Source organism: Zootermopsis nevadensis, unplaced genomic scaffold, assembly GCF_977971745.1.
Source record: "Zootermopsis nevadensis isolate Lab colony 2312 unplaced genomic scaffold, Znev_1.0 Znev_ptg000061l, whole genome shotgun sequence".
NCBI classification, from domain to species: domain Eukaryota; kingdom Metazoa; phylum Arthropoda; class Insecta; order Blattodea; family Termopsidae; genus Zootermopsis; species Zootermopsis nevadensis.
In genome coordinates, this window is record NW_028259192.1 from 23,189,320 (window position 1) to 23,216,268 (window position 26,949).

The following is a 26,949-nucleotide window of genomic DNA, read 5'->3' on the forward strand; positions in this document are numbered from 1 at the left end:
AAAGCTGGAATACATAAAGGGTTTTGTTGATATTATCGCGAAAAACGTGATAGTTGCTTTCATGAGAAGTGGAGATGTGTTTTGAACTGTTTTTTTGGTTATTTAACAGTGGAGTTACATTGTATTTACGTAGAATAGAAATGAAAAATTTAAGTATGCATCAAATAACAAGTTTAAAATTATCTTTACTGTAATAATGTCATTTTCAAAAAGTAGTTCTCAACGAGTTTTTTTTTCTTCCTACGCAATAAAAAATAATCCGAAATACATAGGAAGATTTTTCATTTATTAAAATTAAATGCAAGTTTTCAAGTTCTACAAGAGATGGCAGGGCTATAGACTCTCACTATTTTCTCCTTTTACGTCACAGCATTCAACAAAAGCCTTGGATCTCATGTGTTTCCTACTTTAGTTAACAGAGGGCAGGGAAGTGAGTGGGCATGAACTGCCATCATGTAGCCGACAGATGTACTATATCACGTATTAATTGTGTTTTAAAGAACAGCCTTTATTTTGTACAGATTTTTCGACCTTTGAAATAGAAACGTCAGCCGATTGTTAAATTTAAAAAAGTTAATAATCTTTATTCACCAATTTTTTACATTTTCTCATGGGGGACGAATTCATTGTCTGATGCCTTTGTATGCACATGGTAAGGTAAACGCGATTAGATTCAGTTAATTTCAGACTATTTATTTATTTAAATGTATAAGAGATCTCGGTGGGTCTCAGGGTCGGTTTCATATTGCGGGAATGTACCTTAGCGGGAATAAAATCATGGCTTTCCATCCCCTAGCATAGAACACGGGAATAATGGATTACATACTATATTTATTCAGACATGAGACAGGAGTAGCTTCATGCTCTGGTTGTCTTAACCACTTTACGAATGATACTTAAGGTAGTCGTTCTGGCACTGAAGTTTTGTGAAAGAAAATTGTTAGTTTTCATGTCTGTAATTAAAATTCTGTTTCGAGATAAGCGATGTGTTTAAAATTGTAACTTCAGCTGTTTTGTCTTAATACAGGCAGATGTGTGTGGTTGAATTTGGTGGATTTTTCTGCAATTCTGTAGATTATGTCAGTCTATAGAGCACATTCTCGACAAATGAGACTACAAATCTTTAAAAAATAATAATAAAAATGTGGATAAATTCATATATTTAGTAACGACGATAAGAAATCAAAATTGCATTCATAATGAAATGCAGAATGCTTGCAGTTCAGAATATTTGTACTATAGTTTTACTCATTTTTATATGGGTTTTAAACTTGGTCTCCCATATTAAGGAAAGAACACAGACTGAGGGTGTCTGAGAACGGGGTACTGAGAGGAATATTTTGATCCAAGAGGGATGAAGCGACATGAGACTGGAGAAAACTGCGTAGTGAGGAGAATTAGATGGGCGTAGCATGTAACACGCATTATGGAGATAAGAAATGCGTACAAAATTTTTCTCAGTAAGCGCGAAGGGAAGAGACCGCACGGAAAATTATTACGTGGGAGGATAATATTAAAGTAGGTCTTAGTGAAATAGGGGTGGGGTATAGATTGGATTCATCTGGCTCATGATAGGGTCCCGTTGCGGGATGTTGTGTTCACGGTAATGAACCTTCCTGTTCTCTAAAAGGCTCTGTGGAGCTGCTTACTTTCAAGCATTGAAAATCCGAACTTATGGCTGGTGAAGTGGGCTGTGGTTAACTTTGCTGGGGAACAACATGCAGGCACACTCAATACTGTGTCGTGATGTTTCACTGCCTTATATCCCGCTCTGTATGTAACTAATAGCGAATCATGTCACGTGCTGTGACGTCAGTACCCTGTACTATGGGGTGTAACTACTCGGTATGCCGACTTTGTCCTCTGGTTGTACCCACAATCCCTTATTCCACAGACCTACTCAGGGTTCAGATGCATTCGGATGTTTTGGCGCTAGTGTCGATGTGAATTCTGTACTTTTTATTGCAGTTTTCGGTGTGTGGATGATTATCTAAGTTACACACTTGAATGTGGCCGTCTTCTGGGCTGTTGCGCCCCGTAGTCTGGTAGAAGTTCACCGACGTTTCGGAGGTCTTTGCTGCCTCCATCATCAGGGCGATGAGTAAATTTGAAGTTCTGAAGGCGTCGATTATAAAGAATTGTGGGGCGTAGGATCTTGTTTATGGAGGCAGTAAGCTCCTCTGAAACGTCGGTCAGTATGTACCAGACGACACACATTCCCGGAGGCTGCAAACTTCAAGTCAGAAAGATGTTATAACGAGATAAATTAGTCAAAGAATTCTAATTGAAAGGATTAAATTATGTAATTGAAGGACTTCCATTCGGTGACGTAATGAATGTCTGTCTTAGTGTACGTCTAAAAGTTCTTTCAACTTCTGTTGAAAAGTCACTTATAATGACGTAACCCAGCGTTCCGTGGCCAACATTCACAATTAAGTAGTTGGCATAAACATCGTTTCCTTCAATGTCAAAATCTTTATTTTTTAACTACACTTCATCACGAAATAAAAGTTTCGTGTTTTCCCTTGAAATGTCTTAGTTTTCATCTTCAAATAAATTCTAACGTCGTTAACAGAGCAACATGTCCGATACTACGCCGTTTAAAGCAATAAGTGCAAATGGACACTGAATAATGATTTCACTTTTACGCCGCTTCGTTATATGTCGCCAGTTAATTTCAGACGTGAATTGGACCAGTAGTAAGCCGTGTCCTCGACGTGGAGAAATCGTAGTAAGTCAAGAATTCTTAAATTCATGGCGACTGAGCCCTTCATTTGGATTGTGCGTCTGTCGGATGGGACAGGCGTCTTAAGTGAATGAAAGGCGTGTGTTGTTTTAATGCGCAGTGCTGTACGTCTGTCGTGAATGGCTGTGCCATCTGACTTGAATAGTACGGCTGCACCTCACTGTGCATTTTGATTTTCGTGTGTTTTCAAAGTTTCTGTCCACGTGCTACGCCACACAAGGTTTAGGCTTAAGGTTGGCCACTGTGCTCGCGAGTGGCTTCGGAATGCAAGATGAGATATTTACAAGCGGTTGCTATGTTTCACGTGAGATGACGTTCTCCCTCTCTCAGTACAGGGCTGGTAAGATTGTTATGAATTTTGATCTGTGAATAACTGTGAAGATTTGAAGCCAGGTTAAAGAAACTTGTCGATGTTGGTAGTCTGGGTTGTAACGCAATGTGTAGGAAGAACATACGACCTCAATCTTCGGGGATGTTCTTCCGAAAAGTCCACAGGGCGTTACAACCCAGGCTACCAACACTGCCATCTTCACTGCCGTGAAAATCTCAGATATTTAAACCCGCTGTACTCCTGATGAAAAGGATTTATTATGTAAAAGAGTATTTTTTGTTACTGAAGGTTTTTCCTCGGTGCTCTCTGTTGCAGCGTAGATGTAATTTAGACTGTTTGCAATTTGACGTTAATTTACACACAGTTTATAAGTCGCTGTCATGTCGCGACGTTTATCCAACTGCAGAGGTCATAGCAGAATGACCTTATAATGGCAGATAGGTGGCGAATTCATTAAATATTTCAGCTGCTGATTCGCTAACCTACTTTCTTTATTAACTGTCTTCTGGACAAGGTAAATATAGATCAGATATGAGGTTTTAAATAAACTCGCTGATTTTGTTGCAACGAGCTGAAACTGTGTCTCTGTGGATCTATGACCGCTGACGGGCCCCACTGTCCAACCCCCATACGACATATGAGTGAGTATGGAGTAGCTGTGGAATGGTAGTGACAGAGGAAAATCTATCCGCCGAATATCGCACATGTTTTGACATGCGCGTGAGCGATCCTGGCTCTCCGCGGTACGAGGCCGGCGGCTAACCGCCTGAGCTATGACACGGGCCGAACATGGGACGTGAGAGACACTCATAGTCGCTTACCAGAAACACAGAACTGCTTCGTAATAACGCAGACAGGGGTTTGAGGTCAAACCTCACTCAGCTCGTTACATATTTATAAATCCGAAGTGAGAAGTGAGTGTTACGCTGAATTATATTCGACTTTCAGGACACGTTTCGAAGTCACCACACAACGTCACTTGAAAATACATTCAAATGTATTCGGGAACCGGCGATGACAAGTGTCAGTCTTGTCAAACAATGAAATATGACGTCATACGCCAGACCGTCAATGAGAATGGCGGATCCCATTAGAAAACAAAAACAAAAAATAGAATAATACGTTTAGATGTTTAGTTCTCACACTAATAATATGACAATGATCTACGTAGTTTTGTACAAACAAAAAAATTGACATCGAAGCAGTCTGTTTCGTAACAGAATAATTTAAAATTGATACAGATTATGTAATTACACGTGAATTAGCTTTTCCAGAATACATTTGCTTAAAAAAATGTTATACTTTGATGGTCTAGCACAGTGGTATTCAACCTTTTTTGTTCGCGTACCCCCAGATATAATTTCTCTTCAACTTTGTACCCCCAAAGTTGTTGGTGTATAATTCAAGTTATACATAGTATATAATCTACATCTAAAATAAATTAAATAAATTACATCACTGATTATTCAGTGTTTATCATAAAATAATGTATATTTTTTTTAAATTTCACGTACCCCCTAAGATATCTTCGCGTACCCCAGGTTGAATACCACTGGTCTAGCATATCCACCAATGGTCGCTTGACGCAACTTTAGTTAACTTATGTTTCTGAAGACTTATTGCTTATAACACAATTTAATTAAGAAGTCGGTAACATAGACATGTTTCTTAATTAAATGGTACATATAACTACCACTGGATTTTAAAGGGTTAAGAATATGTGGAAATATAATTGAAGGCAATAATAATAATAATAATAATATTAAATTTGGGCAACATCCCAGGCGAACACAATATCAAGGAACTTCAGAAAATTGCCATTTTAGGATCTTCATACATCGTTCGAAAGACGCTTTCGTAAAATGTTTAGTCATTCCTAACAATAAAATTATATAATAAATGTAACACGTATTAAAAATAAAATGTATTTCGGAAATATCTGCTGCGCGTTGTACCTCAGGGCCAAGGATTGTCTCGGGTACATAGAAGTAAATACCCTAGATGGAATAATACTAACAGAAGGAAATCCGGTGCAAACTGTGAACATTCCCACTAAAGATTTATCGAATTCCAATCTGAGCCTCTGTTCAGTTACTGATCTGTATAAAGCAGGCCCCCGTAACGTTGGTTTACGTCTAGGCAAAGCCACGACTTTCATTTGAAGTTTTCAGTAGCTGAGATTCAACTTATTAGACACTCTGTACTTTAATTAACATATCTTGAACTGTGTCTGACAAAGATTGGGGTAGCCCTGTAGGTACGGAGCTTATTTATAGATACAGGTCTCAGTTAATGAGAATATACTCGACCGTAAAGTTAAACACTTGTGAGTTTTTACCTGCCAAAAAGTAGAGGGGATACCACAGGATCATAATTTTTTTAAAAAAAAAAGTTTTAATATGGAGCCTCTTAGAAGACTTTTCTGTTATGATATACGGAGCAATTAAAACAGAAGTCATCCGAGACGGAATTATTGTCGCTTTTAAATTAAATTCTTCTTCCCTCATTTCAGAGTTTACACAAGACAGCAAAAACGACGTAAGTCTCTTTGGGATAAAAATCTGAAGCGTTCAAGACGTAGTTCATAGCAGTGATTAGCTGTTCCTTACACTGTCATACCAGAATGAACAAGGAAAATAAAGTAATAGTGTTTGTTTGTTTGTTTGTTAGTCTAGCAGTGCATAAAGACTCTAACAAAAGAAGCCATTCTGATATAACGGAATCAAATTTTTTGCGGAACCTATACAACGAAGATCCTTCAATTTTCCGTCTACAATTGAATATTTATAAAATGTTACCTGTAATATTATCCTTCCATTTGACTTTTTCCGTGAGGATTTGCCTTAAAAATTGTCCCACTATGTCTAGGTCTCCCAGCTGGCCTTTTCCCTTCAGAATTAAAGTTTTGTATGTATATCTGTACCGCCACGGTGGTCTAGCGGTTACAACGCTGGCCTTGTAATCCTGGGGTCTCGGGTTCGATTCCCGGCGGTGCCCGAATTTATAACTTGTGTTGGGCAAGGCCGTGGTCTAGGCAACACGGAGTTTTCCTCCGTGGCATCCCAACAATTACTCCATTCACACACAGAAGAAGGCAATGGCAAACCACTTCTGGATCATCTGCCAAGAACGTATATGAACAGGTCCCAGTCCGAGAAAAGGATGGAAGGATCCTGTTCATATGGACCTGTCGTCAGACAGAACACTACAAAAAAAAATGTATATCTAATCTCTCTCATACATGCTACATGCCCAGCCAATCTCATCCTTGATTCGAACATCCTAATAATATTCTGTGAAGATTACGATCTATGAAGCTTCTTATTATGTATTTTTTTTCAATCATCCGTCACCTAATAGGTCTTGAGTGCAAACGTTAGATTAATTTTGAATGCCTTATAAAATTAAGTTTCTTTTGTGGTCTAAGTAACACAGAATAAAACCGCTCAGCACCGAAGTTTGCTACTTTTCGGATCATTGTCACGTGATCATAATTCCTTCCCGCCTTACACTACAATGCAAGTGACTACATGCCTTGCTTCCCAACTGCCATCTTCAAAACCCAGAGTCGGTTTGATAATAATCGGAGGCTAGCGAGGTGAAGGCAAATTAGCATAAGCGGAAGGCGTTAGTGGATCTCGGTTAAGGCGAGGTTGTCGCCTGGCATTGTTTTTTTAAGATAGGTCAATCCCACAACTGGTTACAAATTTACATTGGATTGTTTTTCAGGATGCGACAGACGGATATAATTTTTGCCTTTGTCAGAGCGAAGTCATTAAATTCTCAGTTTTCTATTTCCTGCGCATGCGCTGAGTACGCCGTGCGCAAATAGACCTCTGAGGCGATCAGACACTACGGTTAATTAATAATCGGTCACTGAAAACTTTCCTTTCTTACTCTTTCCAATTTAAACATGTCTGCTGGAGGAAGAAGGCGCGCCTTGGACCGTAGTTACTTACGTCTTAGAAGGCTGTGGGATGTGAGCTGATTTATAGGACGCTGAACGTAACAACGCATCTGACATGTTCATTAAAATCTCCGTGCCAAATAATGATGCATGTCTTCCGTTTTTTACGTTCTAGCATGGCCGTCCATGTCAGTCCTCTTCCCATTGTTGATAAACATTGTTGTACAACAATGACCCCGAGTCACAGCGCGTCAATTACCTTTATTTTATTTTATTTAGTGTTCTGTCTGACGACAGGTCCATGTGAACAGGATCCTTCCATCCTTTTCTCGGACTGGGACCTGTTCATATACGTTCTTGGCAGATGATCCAGAAGTGGTTTGCCATTGCCTTCTTCTGTGTGTGAATGGAGTAATTGTTGGGATGCCACGGAGGAAAACTCCGTGTTGCCTAGACCACGGCCTTGCCCAACACAAGTTATAAATTCGAACCCTAGACCCCAGGATTACAAGGCCAGCGTTCTAACCGCTAGACCACCTCATCTTATTATTATTTAGTGTTCTGTCTGACGACAGGTCCATATGAACAGGATCCTTCCATCCTTTTCTCGGACTGGGACCTGTTCATATACGTTCTTGGCAGATGATCCAGAAGTGGTTTGCCATTGCCTTCTTCTGTGTGTGAATGGAGTAATTGTTGGGATGCCACGGAGGAAAACTCTGTGTTGCCTATACCACGGCCTTAACGGCGTTAACCGGTTGATCGTAGTAATGGTGAAGTGTTGTGTTTTCTTCGCGGTACGGACTGAATTCTTTAATATTAATCAGACGAACTATGATTCTCAGTGTAAACAGCGATTATTTCCTTAAACAGCGTTAACCAGTGGATATTTGCAATGGTGAAGTGTTGTGTTTTCTTCGCGGTACGGACTGAATTATTAAATAATATTTAGACGAGCTTCGGCTTTAAAGGGTTAAATTTATGCTGCATTTAACTTAATTTATTCTCACAGAATCTGAATGAACTAACCACTTCAAGAAGCCCAAACGCTTTAGGCAAGCAAAGAATTAAGCAGGCAGTAATTGTGGTAGAAATGGCTGTTTTTTTTTATAAATTTCTTAACAAAACTACTGCAAGGTATGAAGGGTTTTAAGATTAATTTCGTCTTCTCAAAATATTTGACCCCAGAAACGTATGTGCGAACTTCTTACCTTTGACCTTTGGTGTACACATCGAAATTTTAGATCTTGAAGAAAAAATGAAGAACCAAATCTCAAGAAGGGTCCATTAGTGGAGGTTACTATGGTCCTGGAATGTTTGAAAGGTCCAGGATATATTTTATATCTGCTAGATGCCAAGTTTAGGATGAGAGGGGTCGAAACCACGCCCCTCGCCTTAATGGTGGGCTGGTTCCTAATGACAGAGATACAGGTTTAGTTTCTAAATGGATGGCAAGATTTCTTTTTTACCTAGATTCAGAAATATAGTTTATAGTTTATGTACCACGTTCTTCAAATATTTCTTCAACTTGTTTTTTTTAAGATCTGTACAGTCATTGCAAATATGTTGCTAATTAAACCGATTGAAATATCTTTTTTCTCCTTGAAACCAGGGGCTCGCTGCTGTGAGTATCATGAATTTAAATTTTGTGACTGATGTACACGTAACGAAAAGATAAAATCGTTTGTCGCTTGTCCACATAATAAGGCGATTGGTGAATTTAATTCAGGCTTGTATCTGCGCGAATATGTCGACACTTTACTCGAAGATCAAATCGGTTTTATCGATCATCTGAAAAGCGGTTCATCACGGAAAAATTTTGCTTGTGATATAAAATATAACATTTTTTGTTGTTGCAAAGACGTATTGTTTATCAATCGATACAATGTGATATATGTACATAGTGAGACGAACCATGTGAATTAGATAATGAATAGATTAACATCAAGGTAATTAGATATGCAGAGTAGCAAAGTACGCATTTGGAAGTATTACTTCTTCTGTGTTTGAGAACAAATTTTGAGTGCCATAATAATAATAATAATGGTCCCTTATTTGAAAATTATTCGTCGCTGTGTTGGTAAATAAATTTCACGCGTTCATCACCATGCTCACAAAAACCAGCCACCGAGGTCTGTTCTGTGAAGGAAAAGAACTGCACCATATTTATTTAATATCCACTTTAATATTGTTTAAATATTAGTATAAAAAGTTAGGAGGGGTAGTCGGTGACCCGTGTCTCCCCTCGTCACCTCCTTCGACTCCACCAATCTTCGTGTTTCGTAATTTGAATATTTTTAGACCAGGATTATTTAAATGTATAACGTTCCTGAAAATATGGATATAATGAATAGATTACAAAATGTTTTCCATCTTCAGTTCTTCATCACTTCAGCCCTGAAGATGTAAGCATTTTGTTTCTCCGAAACGTTAGTCCTGTGTTTACGTACAAGTCCACACGCCTTTGCAATCCAGAGGAACAACTTCGACATCTTAACCTCCGTGAGAATCTGAAGTTTTGTAAATTTTTCGAAATTTTATTTTCTGACGTTCGTTGTGTTAAGGAACGTGTTTAGAACACGTGTGGTGTCACAATATTCATAACGATATTCTTGATAATTATTTAATCATGGCATGTAATATCAAGTTTTGTCATTTAACGTCGGATATGTGGGAAGAAAACATTCAGGGACTCGTAAGTGGACCTTTAGTTCCATATACAGATAGCATCAGGGTTGTTTCTGCTACCCCTTACTATATTTTATAAGAATAGTCCAAGAAATCTCAGTCAGGTGTCAAACCCCTCTCAAATTTTAAGATTTTTTTTTCGTTTTCCTTCGTCACATTGCTTCTGCAATTAGAGGGCCCAGCAGGGGGGCTGTGCAGATAGAAAAAGAGAAATAATATGGGCAGAAGAAATTTGTGATGTTTTTCCCTTTTTGTGCCCCATAGGCGTATGTTGAGATGTGAGTTGCATTGCTGTCAGAGGCGGCTCGTGATTCCCGCAGACAGAGCTCGTGGCGACAACAAGTGTTTCTTCTGACGAAAGAAACGTTGCTATTAACAGATAAAAAATAAGAATAATTATTATTGTTTGGTGCGGCCGAGAAACATGGCGTCTCGCGTTAAGCGGATGACACACATTGAGGCTCCGAGGGCATTATTTTGACCATAGAGGGATGACGCGACATGACGCAGGAGGAAACTGAATCATTAACGCTTCTATAAATTATTATCTTCAAAAAATATTGTTAGGATTATTAAATCAATGGTCATATTCGCGGGACATGTAGCACGCATGAGAGACATACAGAAATTTTGGTTTTGAAACCTGGAAAGAATTTACTCGGCTGTAAGGGTGTGAACTGGATTCAGCTGGCTCAGGATGGGGAACGGTGGTGGTGGTGATGAGCAATTGGGATCTTTAAAATCCGGCGAATATCTTGGCTAGCTCAGCGTACTATCAGGCTCTCAAAACTCGGCCGGTGGACTTAGTTGTTTATTCTGAGAAACATACGAAGAATATAAATATACTCTCTGCGTCAAATTACGAATAATTGAATGTTAAAACAGGTGGTACATATAGTTACCAATAGACATCGAGATTCTAAAGAATTTATCAAATAATATCGGAGTTAATACAAACTTCAAGGGACTATGTTTGTGTTGACCACAAATAACAAACCGTCACTGCAAACTGGTATCAGCAGAAGACCATTCCACCCTGAGCTTAGTTCAGGAGGGTGGACACGAGTGAAATATGTTTGTTAGCTTTCCGAATAGCGTAATTAACAGTAGAAATTAAAATCCTTATCTTATGTAGGAAACGAGGCATTTTACACAGATCTCGAGTTTGATTTTTTTGGCCAGTAAAGTTCATAGGTCAAAGAGGTCATCCGTAAGATTGCCTTAAGGTGTTTGAAGATCGCAGCCTCCATTCTTTGCGCTGGTACACCTGACGTTTTCGTTGAAACTTTATTTAACCGCAGTGCTGCCAACTATGGGTTTTGTGGGACCCTGCAAAAGTCGACATCACAAGAACATAGAATTTTGGATTGTATTCCATAAGCTTACATGGACCTAAATCCCAGTCAGTTTCCTAGGCAACGATTTCATAGCTATATGTAACATTATTATTATCCCATCTACGCCTAGGTCTTCCAAGTGTACGTTTTCTTCCAGATTTTTTTTTTAGCTGAATTTGTTTGAAGGTGTTCGTGTTTAGGGTTACGTTATAAATGGGACACCTTGTGTATTAAGTTATGTAATAAGCGACATTTATAAGGTTTTCTTTCGACTTAGTACTCTGTTCTACCTGACACTTTGGAGGCGAAACCTTTAATACCTTCCTTCCTTGTGAATAACGCATTAGGATGTTTCAAAGTGAGGGAAAAGACAAACGGATATTTGTGTGTTTCCTGCTGCATAATAAGGCGACATTGTGTCTAGCTAATAGTACCATTTATCTCTAACCTTGTAGGGTGACATGTACCAACCAATAGACCGGGGCGGATCGCCAGTGGGAAGAACATCCCAAATAAATTCCATTTGGCGTGTGGGGGGCGGAGGACAACGGACCAACTTGTAAAATAAAACACACAAATACCCAGATTATGTTTCAATCCTCCTTCCCAGTTCCTGCCTTTAGTTTTTCCAACTTTCCACGATACGCCGCCCAGTATTAAGATGGCTGGTCGTCTTCTGAATCGTTGCCCCATGTAGTCCGGTAGAATATTACCGACGTTTCGGAGGTACTTGCCGCCGTCATCATCAGGGCGATTACGCGGGGCAACAACTCAGAAGCCTGTTGTCTACTTTCTTGTCCCTCCTTACCGGAGACTGAACTAACGCCCTGTGTACTGAGGCTGTGAGATGCAGAAACACAGGTGGACACGTAAGCGTGAGGCACGCGTTTTCGGAATATTTACTGATACAAAATTGTTTGGCGCCAGGGTGAGAACACTGAATCTTATTAATGGTAAACACGATGTTGGTAACAACAGTCACGTGACCCCGTCCACCTACATTCTCTCTTCTTAAATCAATCTTCTTGTTCCCCCCTCTACCCCTCCTCTTCCAACTGAGCCCCACCCCCCACTATTTGTTCAAGAAACATATAAATAATTATTCACCTCTCTACCTGTCTCTTCCTACCATTTTCTCCGAACTAAAACCTCCTTTTGTTTTTCTTTATTCAGTCATACAAATTTTACCCTTTCTTTGTGTTTAATGTCTTCCAAAGAAGATGCAGAACCTCCAAGGCCCAGTTCACGTACACCTTAAGCACAGCGAATCTCGAAAGACGGACAATAAGCAGAATGCTTTTCCAATCAGCTGAGAATGAAGTCCGTTGTCACTGATGGAAACCCAAGTTTTATTGCTGTTTTTTTAAACACCCCCCCCCCCACTGTCCTGAACCAGATGGATCAAATACACACCTCTAAACCCTGTTTGTGTAAGGAAAATGTAAAGATATATTTTTCACCTGTGCCCAAGCCTCATTTAATACGATGGAATTTATATGGTGAGTTTTTTTATCTTCATGCTCCGGCCGATTTACCCTCGGAGAACGAGCTCAAAGTACCAATTCTTTGTGTTCTAATCCTCCTACCGACACTGAAACCTCTCAACTCATCTGAAAGTCCTTATGTTTTGTTTTCAAAACTTTGTACGTGTTTCTTACTTAATTCCAATGAGTTCTGAATGTTTCGAATTTATCTTCCTCCTTTGTGCTCCATTCATGAGGGACAGAATTTCTGTTCGGCCGATGCCCCACCCTGTGTCTGAGTGTCACTGATAATGAATGCCAACGAATCAATTAAATTTTTCTGGCCATGTCTCAGACGTTATTGAAAACGTGTTCCAAAATAAATTGTGTTCATAATGAACGTGTCCTTCCCAATTGCGGATCGGTTTATAGTGTGAAGAGGACTCCATCTCCACTTCTCTTTGTGTGCTTACGCGTGGTGATTTGTTTTATTTTGATTTCTATTCTTTTATTATCCTTTTATAATGGGAAAAGCCCTCAATCATATTTCCAAGCATTGGAGCTTGTTAGCAAGCTAAACAGGAATGGAGCAGAAGGTTCTTTCTCCTTTATCGGTAGATAATAACTGATACCTTCCTTGTTATTCACGATGTTTGTCGTGGTCCTGATTATTAACTCTTTAAATTTTTATCCATTTCAACGAGTTCGTGTTTTCTGGAAGTTTGCAGCAGTGTTTCTGTTGTTTCAGTAAGTTCAAAGAACTCCAAAATTCGTCTGCAAGTAAATTTTGTTGATGAATAATTTTAAATGTAAGTCAACACTTCAAAGTGCACGACCGATTTTATGCGTTTATTGATGTTATTACCAGTTTCGTTTGGAACCGAGATTATTTCCTTAAACAGCGTTAACCAGTTGATCGTAGTAATGGTGAGGCGTGGTGTTTTCTTCGCGGTACGGACTGGATTCTTTAATATTAATCAGACGAACTATGATTCTCAGTGTAAACAGCGATTATTTCCTTAAACAGCGTTAACCAGTTGATCTTTGTAATGGTGAGGCGTTGTGTTTTCTTCGCGGTACGGACTGAATTATTTAATATTAATCAGACGAACTATGATTCTCAGTGTAAACAGCGATTATTTCCTTAAACAGCGTTAACCAGTTGATCTTTGTAATGGTGAAGTTCGGTGTTTTCTTCGCGGTACGGACTGAATTATTTAATATTAATCAGACGAAATATGATTCTCAGTGTAAACAGCGATTATTTCCTTAAACAGCGTTAACCAGTTGATCTTTGTAATGGTGAGGCGTTGTGTTTTCTTCGCGGTACGGACTGAATTCTTTAATATTAATCAGACGAACTATGATTCTCAGTGTAAACAGCGATTATTTCCTTAAACAGCGTTAACCAGTTGATCTTTGTAATGGTGAGGCGTTGTGTTTTCTTCGCGGTACGGACTGAATTCTTTAATATTAATCAGACGAACTATGATTCTCAGTGTAAACAGCGATTATTTCCTTAAACAGCGTTAACCAGTTGATCTTTGAAATGGTGAAGTGTGGTGTTTTCTACGCGGTACGGACTGGATTCTTAAATGTTATTTACATGAGATTTTACTTTCTCAGACTTTGCTACCCATCGAGGAAACGTTCTATTAAGCAATTATAACCAAAATAATTGAGACTTTAATTCCACATGAAATTTATGTGATATTTTGTGCCTTGTGGAAGGCATTTTCCAGCAAGCGAAGTGATATCCGATGGGGACAGTGAAGGCTGTGTCATGCCAGTGAATCTGGGTAATGTGGAACACGACGTTGTTAAAGATCGGCTGACCCGGGCGACATTTTGAGACGGGGTGAGACAGCGACGTGTTGAGGGTTGCACCTGGCTCAGGACAGGCAGCGCTACGGGGAGTCCCCGTTTGATTTGATAGATAGAGGTGGCTCATGGTGGCCCCCACTGGGGCTTGGAATCCTCCTCACACTTTTAGATATGTTCAAGGCCACTGCATTTAACTTTGTCCCATGACTCGTCTTATTACAAATGAAAACGTACAAATCTCAGTACAAGATAATAATAACAACCTACTTTTGCTACGTGGACCTTTAATGATACTAAGAGATTATAAGAAGCACAGTTATATTGAAAGCGGCTAAATGCGTGGATTAAAGGCCGTCTTGAGAATTTGGTAATCGTTGACGAAAACAGGAAATTTACGACATCCCGGCGTCGAATGTGACGTCGGCTGTCGTCTGAGTATTTGCGCCATGTACTCCGGTACAAATTGACCGACGTTTCAGAGGTTGTTGCTTCTTCCATCATGAGGGCCATGACTGCAGGACGCAGTATCTGAGAAGACAGTAATCTTCATACTCGCCGTGAGAACCTGAAAGCTCACATTCCTTCGAATCCTTTGCCTGTTCCAGAGGGTCTAAGCGAAACGTATTTGGCTGTTTATTATCTGTGAGACTCTCCATGTCTGTCTGTGTGTTTCAGATCTGTTGGTGGTAAAGAAGAAAATAAGGGTGAAGCACCCTAGTGGTGACCTCTGACCCGCCACGCTTCCATCTCCAGGGTTGGGTCAGTCATCCTAGGCGTTCTTCTTATACTGCAGGAAGTGTGCTTGTCGGAAAGTCCCAGGATAGGATTACGAGGTCTCATCAAAGTGAGTATCAGCTGCAAATTTTATACTTTTGTTGAATTTTAACAAGATATGTAGCGTTCGTGGTGGAAACAAGAAAATAATACGTAATTTCGCATTTTAAACATCTTATCTGAAACACGACAGGCGAAGAAATCTGAGTTTTTTTTAGACAAAATAATTGCATAAATCGTTGACTATGTGTCCCTCTGTCTGCCCGAATATTTTTTAAGTCGAGAACCGATGGACTGATTTTGTTTAAATTTTGTACTTATATTGTGTCATTGGTGGCTACGTCATTATTATGTTTTTAATTTTCTACAGTGAATAACTGTGCGTCCTGTGTTTTATATTTTTGAAGTTTTAGGCGAAAGACGTAGATTGATCTAGGCGAAATGAAATATCAGATAATTGGTTATTGATGTCAACATTAATTTATCACTTTGAAGGTTGACTAAGGCAAGATGGTCGTGTTACGTCGCGTACATGAGGGAAATGCAAGGCTTCAGTATACGTAAGATCATAATATTAAAATGTATATTGGGAAAATGGGTTAATGGTATTTACCGAATGTGCAGCGTAACTGATGATTATCTCCAGGTTTGTGACAATGGTAGTTTTTTTTGTAGTGATATTATGACGTCTTGGACCAAACGTGGGGCCTTTAGAATATTGAGCTAACACTCGCCACTTATTTTAAATCAAAAGCGATATTCATCAGCTTAATGTCAACGAGGTACCTGAAGATGGAATTAGAACAAGTACTCGAAACATTATATATATAAAACAATTCAGATGCTTGGCATCAACCTAGAGGAACCGCGAACATTACCAAGAAAATTTATTTTGGTTTTCTCGGCTATGACCCCACGGTTACCTCCGTAAAATTTTTTTTAATCCCGGAAGGACCTCAGGAGATATTTATCTCCTGAAATATGTTACTGATGTCTAAAATTCGAAATCGAAATATCCCGCACATGAACCAGGACTGTCAACCACTTCGCTGTCTCCCACTTAATTACACGCAGCAGTATAAAAATGACCTCTCCGAAACGCAGGGTCTTCAAGACCTAACCCAGACTTCTTCTACCTGGTGTACCCGTGTTCCCCTGCACAAGGAGCAATTTATTGTTGGCCCAGAGAGAGATGTGAAGACAAGCATAACATGTAACATGTACACTACCAGAACACAAACAAAGATAACTGACAAGAAAGGGGCCGAAAGATTTCCTCTGAACAGAATACATCAGTGTCGCCACTCCCAATATCTTACGTAAATTCAATCAAATTGATCGCGGTTTAGTTCAAATGAAATATTTTTTTAGACGGTGAGATTTCAGGTTCTCACGGCGATGATTGTGAAGATGGTTGTCGTCTGGGATGTAATACCGTGTAGTCTGGTAGATACCGACAGACGTGTGCCTACCGCCTTTGTCGTCAAGGTGAATGGTCCTGAAACGTGGGACATTTTCTGTCAGACTACATGCCGTAGAATGTACAGTCATCGCAATGCTTTTGATACTTAGTGGTATCTTGAAGTCGTTTTGAAGCGTCCACTGTTCATTAGCCTTTAGTTTTTAACGCGTTATTGACTGATATCTAAACCGCGGACCACAATTTTAAACGAAGAATGTAGAAGTGTGTTGTAGTCAACTCATGACAGTGGCACAATATTATTCGATGTTAGTGGATTATGTGAGGGAAATACGGTGATTTTTTTTTGGAGACTTAGATTACAGGCCAGAACATTAACACGAATTCATATATGATCCTGAAGTCTGATTTGTTTTAACATATAATTTCATTCTCGTAGATACTTTGATAAAGCCACGGTGGTCTAGCGGTTAGAACGCTGGCCTTGTAATCCTGGGGTCTCGGGTTCGATTCCCGGCGGTGCCCGAATTTATAACTTGTGTTGGGCAAGGCCGTGGTCTAGGCAACACGGAGTTTTCCTCCGTGGCATCCCAACAATTACTCCATTCACACACAGAAGAAGGCAATGGCAAACCACTTCTGGATCATCTGCCAAGAACGTATATGAACAGGTCCCAGTCCGAGAAAAGGATGGAAGGATCCTGTTCATATGGACCTGTCCTCAGACAGAACACTAAATAAATAAAATAAAAAAGATACTTTGAGTGTAAATATCTTTTACGCATGAATTGGATTCCACCACGTAACCATCATAGCTGTCTGGTGAGCGGGAGATGATACAGATTTACATAACAGTATTACCAACTGTGTACACGCAGAATCTCTGTGTTAGATGCTTTGCAATTACCTGTTTCTGCCTACAGGATTAATTAATTTCAATTATACAAAGAAATCGGTGCTTGTGGCGCCGTCATGTCAGTGTCTTTGTGCGCTGAACTAACCGCTCTGTCCGCGTTATTAAGCCCGATATCTAACGTGGGACTTGGCGATGGTTCTGTCTCGTATTTGCGAAGTCCTTACTTCGAGTCATTAATGATAACCGGTTTTATTGCTTATCGAACTTAACACTGTATAATAAAACAAATGATAACTGTAATAAAACCAGTGGAACGGATTCATTATCTACAAGAAGATAATCACTGAAGTGGTTAACAAAATCCACGGCTTTTATGGAATTAGGATGTTCATTACCGTGTTTACAACAGCCCACCGCCAGTCTGTATCCTGAAGCAGATGAATCCAGTCTACACCTCCAACTTCCTATTTTTGTAAAAAACCGCTTTAATATTATCATTCCATTTTGCACCTAGGTCTGCAAAATCTTCTCGTCCCTTCGGATTTTCAGGCTAACATTTTTTTAACCAATTCTTACTTCCTCATGCGAGCTGTATGCGTCTCCCATGGCATCCTTCTTGATCCCTGATGGTTTTGTTACTATGAAATTTACTAACATGGTAGCCTCGTGAGATTTTAAGAGACGAACCCTGAGTGCAAAAGCATTCCAGACACTTCTTTGTATTAACGTAACGATGCGTTTTAGACGAACGTAAACCACGGAAACCCCAAATCCAGTTGGGGACTAGTTGTTCAGTTTGAAGACATCGAGGACGGCGCTCGTATCTGATTCATCTATCAGTCCTCATGTACTGAGGAAGCTCGCGATAACGCTCAGTGAGCAGTACATGATGGAGCGTCTTTCGTCCCGTCAGTTAAAAACTCTTATCTGGCGAACGTGTGGGAACCGTCTGTTTGCGGGCGGCATATGTAGACAGACGAATGACGTATCTTGTTACGTAACGATGCATGGAAGTGCAGTTTAGCCTCTAACCCCAAAGCTCGTGATGAGAACTGAAAGTGTGATGGCCACTGGCGTCGTAGGTAGGGTACAGTCTTCACCCAGCATTCAACTTACTGAAAAAAATGCATTCTTACGTTCAACTTTTCTTCAGACTCAGGCGACTGATCCACTTTCCTTCTCCTTCTTAGTTTAATTCCACCATATCAACTGTTGATGTTACATACCGTCCAACGACACGAGGGCGTGAAGAAATGGTCATGGCTTTTCTCAGTCACTAATGTTATTTGCGGGGAGGATAGACAAAATAAATTGATGCAGTCACCATGAACAATCACCACTGTAATCACTGTCATTATCATCACGTTCTTACATGAGTTTTCTGTCTCTAACATCGCGATTGTAATCATCATAATCATCTTTATCATCATCAAGTTTTCTGACCAAAATTGTATATTCATTATCACCGTCCTGTAACCAAATAACTCATTCCACGTAGCAGAGTCCTTGTTAAGAAGCTGAAGACATCTTTCTAAACGTCGCCTTGAGAACCTGAAATCTCACGAAATTTCTGTTTATTAAGAGAAAAAAAAACTTATGCACTCTTTGGGCAAAATTCAGGGCTGCGGGATGGTGTGAAGTGGGTGGTTGATATATTGACCACTCTGCCTGAGGGGTATCTGGGTAGCCGATGTATGATTCGGACAGGCATGACTGAGAATTTGTTTCTTACTGCATCCAGAAGGACTAGTGTCTGATGGTATAAACCGGGAGCAGGCATTGACAAATCTCCTCGGTGGTTCTAAACAGCAGTAAAAGTGAATGTTACATGGGGAGTAACAAAGGGATCGCACAGCGGCATCTTACTAAAAAAAATAAAACTTGCATAAAATGTTACGATCGTAACAAAATTATGCTAATTCTTGTGACTCATGTTTTCGTTTTGTTTGTATGTCCGCGTGACGCACGGACTGATCGCTTGTCCGCCATCTTCAGTACTCTCCCGTGCATACAAATTGTCCGACATGTTGGTATCACTGATTGAACACTGGAACATAAACTTGCATTTACATTCTTGTGTTATTTTCATAAAATGTTGGATCTGATGGGAAAAAAAATGAGCTCTGAGGTTCTCACGGCTGCGATGTTAGTGTTGTTCTTTGAGGCTGTCTTCGTACGATCACTGAGTTTAAGTAACAGCCTACGAGAAATAAGTCACTGACGCCGTTGAGCACAGTCCCCCACGAGAAGCTTACAGTGTCTTAGCTGGTCAAAAACCTCACACGGTTCCCATACTAAAACTGATTAAAGTCGTCACACTCTTCTACCTAGTTTTATTACGATCATTTTTAATATTATCTTACAATGTACCGTAGGCATTTATTTCTTAAGTGGTCTCTTTTCCACGGACCTCCGCCTTGCGTGCTAAATGTCACGCCAATCCTCTCCTCGTGTCGTCATCTCACTTTAAAGACAAGTAAGTAGTTTTGATATTCCCAGTGTACACGTGGTTATAATCGTGTCAACTTTGAGTAATCCGCTGTCTGGGTACGTACAGTCTTTTATTTGGCTTAACATTTCTTGCGAATACGAACTTCGTCTATTCGTCTCCGGTCCACGGTCTTTCGAATATTAATGTTCTTCTTATTCTTCGCAAACGACCTGTCCAGGGGTGTATTTATAGCACGTGGGATTTGTTGAGACTCAAATGGGATGTATTAATTTCGCATCTGGCTTCGTGACAAATCGGTTTCCAACATTTCGGTCCAGCCACATGACAATCGTGAGACACAGTGGCCTCCTGACCACAATTTTAAAAACACTGGCCTACGCCATCAGCCTCGATGTTAAACAAAAACAGATTAATCAGTGATGACTTATATGAATGTATTACTACACTGACGTCTGTGATGCTAAAATTAAATTTGTTTTTGAATAGAGGTGGTGTGTTGGTTCCTAGTTAGCAACGCAAACTGACAGTGTGTTTGTTCAGTTCCGACTTTTAACAAATTTAACTCCCATGTAGGAAACACATATTGGGCTCCAGGAGGGGGGCCTGGAGCCACCTACTGAGAGCAGGCGAGTGGCGCCGCCACGCAGGACAGAGATGAATTAGGTGGAAATGATCTATACCGAAATGTCAAGAGAATGGGAGGGGAGAGAAAAACTACGCAGACAGAGAGAGGGTGAACTGAAGAAATGATTAAAGATACACCAAAAAAAAAAAAATGAAGGTAGGGACACTGCCAAGATGATTCCGATGACGCGGGGATTCCCGGCGCGATCGCGCCACAGGTGGTATGTGCGCGTACTCTCTGAAGATGGTAAACCTTGCGAAGCCTCGCATTCAATTGTCCTCCCTCGACGTTAACAAGCCATTTCTTGACACCCCCGGAGCCTTCCCAAACATGTAAAGTCTTTCTTTAACCCTTTAACGGGCAGTGGTAACTACTCGTATATTTACCACTCCATACAACGTTCTGTAACAAACTGTGTTTAATATGTAAGATTTCAATTGTTTCTCGGTATAACGAAATATTTTCTTTACACAGTGATAGTTGTAACAGAGATATGGTGGGTTTACTTTGCGGTAGGAACTAATTTTTATATATAAAGTGCCTTTTAGGCAGGTAGCATGTGTGTGTGTGACAATGGCGTGGTACAGTCACTGAACATTTTTCGTTATTATGATGGCGTCCTGTGTGGTACAGTCAGATCTTCATTTCAGAAAAACACGAATTAGGTACATAATGTATTTTTATATTTTTACACGTTTTAAATTTTATATACGAAAAATATGCTAATTATGATAATGCGATGTAGCAAAGAAATTAATAATAACAAATCGGAATTATTTCTCATTTAGTTACTTAAATTGTATTTTTAAATATATATTTAGCAGAAAAATTATGACCCGTGACGTTATGATTTGACAGCATTCACAGATAGTTTAAGTTTTTCTATCAAAACTTTTTTTTTTTAAAAAAAAGGCTATCCACAATTTTCCGTTGATCTTGATTTGAAATTATAATTCAGGGACCACGAAACAAATGATGCCTGTCTTTCATCTTCCTTGGAAAATAAGTCGGACTATTGATAGGGTCCTGTAATTCAGAATATGGATCAGCTCTATAGATTAGTATCGGCTGAACGTAGAGAGGTCACGACAGGAAAGGATTTTCACCTCAGAATCCTGTGATCTACAAAAATGTCACCTTATTCAAATAAGACTTGTTCAAAATTTAGTCACGACGTAAAAGAAAGAACTTAAATGATTTCTATTACAGATTTGTCAGTTTTAGGGTGTTGCAGGTGATTATTAATGGTTCAGAAGTACGTATCTCTTCCATTTTTTCAACCTTGATAAAGGAGGCAGCATGTTTTTCATAGACGTTGGTGACCTAAACTAAAACATTACGCTGGGTCGCCTAAGAACCTAGAATTTCTGATGTCCAAAATAAAAAAAAAATTAAGAAGACTTGCAAAGTTTTAATCAGATGATACATGTAAAGGTTCGATAATTACTGTGTTCAAAATTACGATATTAATTTTCCGTGTTCCTCTGTCCTAGATCAGAAACACCTATGCAAGAACACAGAATTTTATTGTAATATTTACAGAAAAAAATATTACGAAAGTGGGACTGTCGTAAATTATTAATCCGCCAAAAGTAATCTGTCAATTGGGGAGGGATCCTTCAGAACCCCGATATTCGCTTATCGAGACAAGAATTGCCTTGCTCTTATTTTGGAACTCGAAGGTTCCTTTCTGTGTTTTTACAAGAGTCTGCCGCATCAATCCAGTCCACACCCGTAACACACTGTTTAACATCCGTTTTAATATTATCATCGTGTCTTAGGTTTTCCTAGTGTTTTTGTTCCTCGAGGTCTTTAGATTAAAATGTTGTGTACATTTCTCATTTCCCCTGTAATTATTTGTTCCGCTTATGTCATTTTTGATTCGATCACGCTGATAAAATTTTATTAAAATACGAATCACCACTCTCTTATTTACGAAATTATCTCCAGTTTCCTTTGACTTCCTGAGTCTTCGGTCCAAATATTTTCCTCGTCGCCCTGTCTATGTTAAATCCGAGACGCCGCGCAAAAGAACGGGTCCAACTCTGATTTTGTGTTTAGGTGTTTAGGTCGGAGGTAGGTTCCCGAAACTTCGGCTATGAGCTCCAAACTTGCAGGGCTGATCGCCCGAGAAGAAAATTGCTTTCAGTCGTCGTGGAAGTTCCAAAGTTCCTAGGCGTTACGGATCCACCACGTACACCTGAGACAACAGCCAGCGGCCAGCGCAGTGTTGTGAATCAACTAACCTTTGAGGAGACGTCTCTGAGTGCTGACCGGGACTCCGCGACATCTTGATGAAGTAGCAGCGTCTTACAAGGGGGGGTGGGGCGTGGGGGATGGGGGTTTGTGGCAGCCATTTTGCGATGTTGGAGCACCGAAGACTGTCGGATAGATGGCGCACACTTATTCAACTGAAACCCGACATACCACTGGCCATTCGTTTTATTTTCCCCGTCTGTTAAAATAGTTTGGCGGGGGATGCAGGGAGATTTTGGATTCTCGGAGCTAAGGGGATGGGGGAGGTGGAGCGGAGACGAAATTTAATTCCATTAATGGTGAACCGCAATAAGGGATGTTACACAATACAGGATATTTCATCAGTAGCCTTTTCATGACGTCTGGTAACAGTTAATTTGAGAGGCTCTGTACAGTGTCAGTGGATGCACACTTACCGACTGAGCCCGAGTGTTCATCACCGCCACGACAACACCGCTGCTCCAGCCTCGTCCATCTCAGTAACCTGGATTTCTCTCAGTCACTCCTTTGTCTCCTGTGTCATGACTTTGCATTAAGTCTGAATTTCCAGATTTTCTTTCTTTATGATCCACTGAACGCACAGTTTAACTTCGTCTTGGCTACCTCAATGTAGCGTTGTCCTTGAAAACTGATTTTGCCTACGTAGATAATTGTACGTCTTTTATAGAACCAAAACTTTGATTACCGCGCTCAGTGGAGTCCGGCACAGGTTTCTAAAACTAATCCATGTCCCCGTTTCCGCAAGATCCTTCTTAATCTTACCCTCCGGTCTTTGGCTTGGTCACCCTAGTTGTCTCTTACTTCATGATTTCCAGCAAAAAATTGTGTACACATTTCTTGTTTCCGCAGCGCAGCGCACGACCCGCTCATCGAAGATTTATGTTTGTTTGTAAGAAGTTTAAGTCACTTCCACGGATTTTGTAGAAACGTTGCTTGGCAATGCGTAGGCCGTGGGTTCTGGATGTTACTAAATGTCCATAATCCAGAATATCGCGGCCATGCTTGTCTCAAGTTGAGTACGAATGGAGTCCTTTTTCAGACAGATACCATAAAAGAGGCGGGACAAACAGAAAAAGCCAGAAAGGTTGGAATCAATGAAGCAGAAAACAAGACAAATGAACAAAGTACATTTTAGTTTTCGTTGCCATGGCAGTGCGGTATTTTTTTTTTTTTTTTTTTTTTTTTTTTACCGGGCAGATCGTATATAAATGCTGTGTGCTAGAAAGGGGGCGGAAATTTTATGTCTAGTCCAGCAAATGGATTTCATTAAGGGCATATAATAGTGGTGAGTTTGTGCCCCAAAATGGAAGAATTTAGTTTTTGTGAGATACAAAAAGTCGCGAGATGATGAACTGTCTCGCTGTTCGCAGACGAGTACCGTTCGAGAAATATGTCATTTCACGTCTCCCCGGCTGGGTCAAGTTTCCTAAAAAATCTTCCAATTTTCGTGGGTTCTTTATTGTCATCTTTTCATTTTCCTTAAACGCCATTTTGTAAGCGACTTACCTGCTATCTTACGTGTCTTAATCTTGCCGTCGACTTAATCAGTTTAATTAATCTCGTTTTTAATTACCGGATACACGTCAAACGTTTCCCGCTTTACGCGTTTTCGATATGCAGGAACGTAACCACCGCGTATAACGAGAGTCACATTTATACACAAACATGGGCAGGAGGAAAATGTAGACGAATACATGATTTGGTAATAAGATTTCTGGAAGCAATATTTTAAGAGTGTAGACACTTATTTTTGCACTGAAGCTGACTTCGTCAACAAATTCGGTAAAGTGTCCACTGCAAGAAATCCCTGTACAGTTGCATTAAGATGTCTGTGTTATACGATATTAATTAATTAATTAATTAATAATACCTATAAATCATATAATTGCATCGGGCGATCCTTAAAACTGTTGCAAGTAGGCATATTTACGTTCTATCATCTGCTTTTGTCGTTCAAAAGAATCAGAATTTGATTCCATTCATTGTGCCTTAAATGTAGAATAGCTCCCCTAATTTTTTTTGAAAACGGAGCGTTCATTATCGTGTTCACAAGAGCTCGCCACCGGTCTCCATCCCGAGCCACCTGAATCCATTCCACATTTACACAAATATCCATTTTAATATTATTCCGCCATCTTCGCCTTTGTTTTGCGGTAGACGTTTGTGGAAGAGGACGTTTTGCATTTCGGGTTGTTTCTTACTGTGAAATTATCCATGAACAGCGCATGTAATGACGACACGGACTGGTCACAAGAAATCACAGCGAGTGTTAATGCTGTGATAACAGAAGGCAAGAACGCGTGTTTATTCCGTTCGGGTCGGCGGTGAACCTCACGGCTTCTGGTGAGAGTTAGGTGACAGGTAGTGAGCGGCCTCGGTACAAAGAACTCAGCCTCCGAGCGTCACTTTTCGGTCTCCCTGCTAAGTTTACATTGTTCTTCTGCAATCTGTCTTGCAGAGAATTTTTCTTTTACGGGAAACTCTCATCTACTGCTTATCGAAGTGCATAGACAACGTCACGAATAATCTGTTTTATCCTAACATTAAAAAGCTGCACGTGAAAGAGGTCTCTTTTCTCTGCCTTACCCACGTGATTACTACACGTGTCACCTCAACCTCCCACCAGTGTTGGAGGAATACGCAAACTAGAGTGTTATTGAAGATTTCCGTCTTCTGGGTTGTTGCGCTGTGTAGTCTGGTCGATGTTAACCAACGTTTCAGAGGTCATACTGCCTCCGTCATCAGATTATGAAGATTTCTGTCTTCTGGGTTATTGCGCTGTGTAGTCTGGTCGATGTTAACCAACGTTTCAGAGGTCATACTGCCTCCGTCATCAGAGTATGAAGATTTCTGTCTTCTGGGTTATTGCGCTGTGTAGTCTGGTCGATGTCAACCAACGTTTCAGAGGTCATACTGCCTCCGTCATCAGATTATGAAGATTTCTGTCTTCTGGGTTATTGCGCTGTGTAGTCTGGTCGATGTTAACCAACGTTTCAGAGGTCATACTGCCTCCGTCATCAGAGTATGAAGATTTCTGTCTTCTGGGTTGTTGCGCTGTGTAGTCTGGTCGATGTCAACCAACGTTTCAGAGGTCATACTGCCTCCGTCATCAGAGTATGAAGATTTCTGTCTTCTGGGTTATTGCGCTGTGTAGTCTGGTCGATGTTAACCAACGTTTCAGAGGTCATACTGCCTCCGTCATCAGAGTATGAAGATTTCTGTCTTCTGGGTTGTTGCGCTGTGTAGTCTGGTCGATGTCAACCAACGTTTCAGAGGTCATACTGCCTCCGTCATCAGATTATGAAGATTTCTGTCTTCTGGGTTATTGCGCTGTGTAGTCTGGTCGATGTTTACCAACGTTTCAGAGGTCATACTGCCTCCGTCATCAGATTATGAAGATTTCTGTCTTCTGGGTTATTGCGCTGTGTAGTCTGGTCGATGTTAACCAAAGTTTCAGAGGTCATACTGCCTCCGTCATCAGAGTATGAAGATTTCTGTCTTCTGGGTTGTTGCGCTGTGTAGTCTGGTCGATGTTAACCAAAGTTTCAGAGGTCATACTGCCTCCATCATCAGAGTATGAAGATTTCTGTCTTCTGGGTTGTTGCGCTGTGTAGTCTGGTCGATGTTAACCAAAGTTTCAGAGGTCATACTGCCTCCGTCATCAGAGTATGAAGATTTCTGTCTTCTGGGTTGTTGCGCTGTGTAGTCTGGTCGATGTCAACCAACGTTTCAGAGGTCATACTGCCTCCGTCATCAGATTATGAAGATTTCTGTCTTCTGGGTTATTGCGCTGTGTAGTCTGGTCGATGTTTACCAACGTTTCAGAGGTCATACTGCCTCCGTCATCAGATTATGAAGATTTCTGTCTTCTGGGTTATTGCGCTGTGTAGTCTGGTCGATGTTAACCAAAGTTTCAGAGGTCATACTGCCTCCGTCATCAGAGTATGAAGATTTCTGTCTTCTGGGTTGTTGCGCTGTGTAGTCTGGTCGATGTTAACCAAAGTTTCAGAGGTCATACTGCCTCCATCATCAGAGTATGAAGATTTCTGTCTTCTGGGTTGTTGCGCTGTGTAGTCTGGTCGATGTTAACCAAAGTTTCAGAGGTCATACTGCCTCCGTCATCAGAGTATGAAGATTTCTGTCTTCTGGGTTGTTGCGCTGTGTAGTCTGGTCGATGTTAACCAACGTTTTAGAGGTCATACTGCCTCCGTCATCAGGGCGATGAGTATGAAGATTTCTGTCTTCTGGGTTCTTGCGCTGTGTAGTCTGG

General features: G+C 40.4%; 1 protein-coding gene across 3 annotated transcripts in view; it reads left to right on the plus strand.

The window, feature by feature from the left end:
- The window catches only part of LOC110838714 (uncharacterized), a 456,091-nt gene that overhangs the window by 40,963 nt on the left and 388,179 nt on the right, over positions 1 to 26,949 (plus strand). For all 3 annotated transcript variants that reach the window (XM_087341090.1, XM_087341092.1, XM_087341091.1), the window contains exon 3: positions 14,972 to 15,140. The gene's annotated coding sequence lies outside the window, so the exon portion shown is untranslated. The remainder of the gene's footprint in view (positions 1 to 14,971; positions 15,141 to 26,949) is intronic.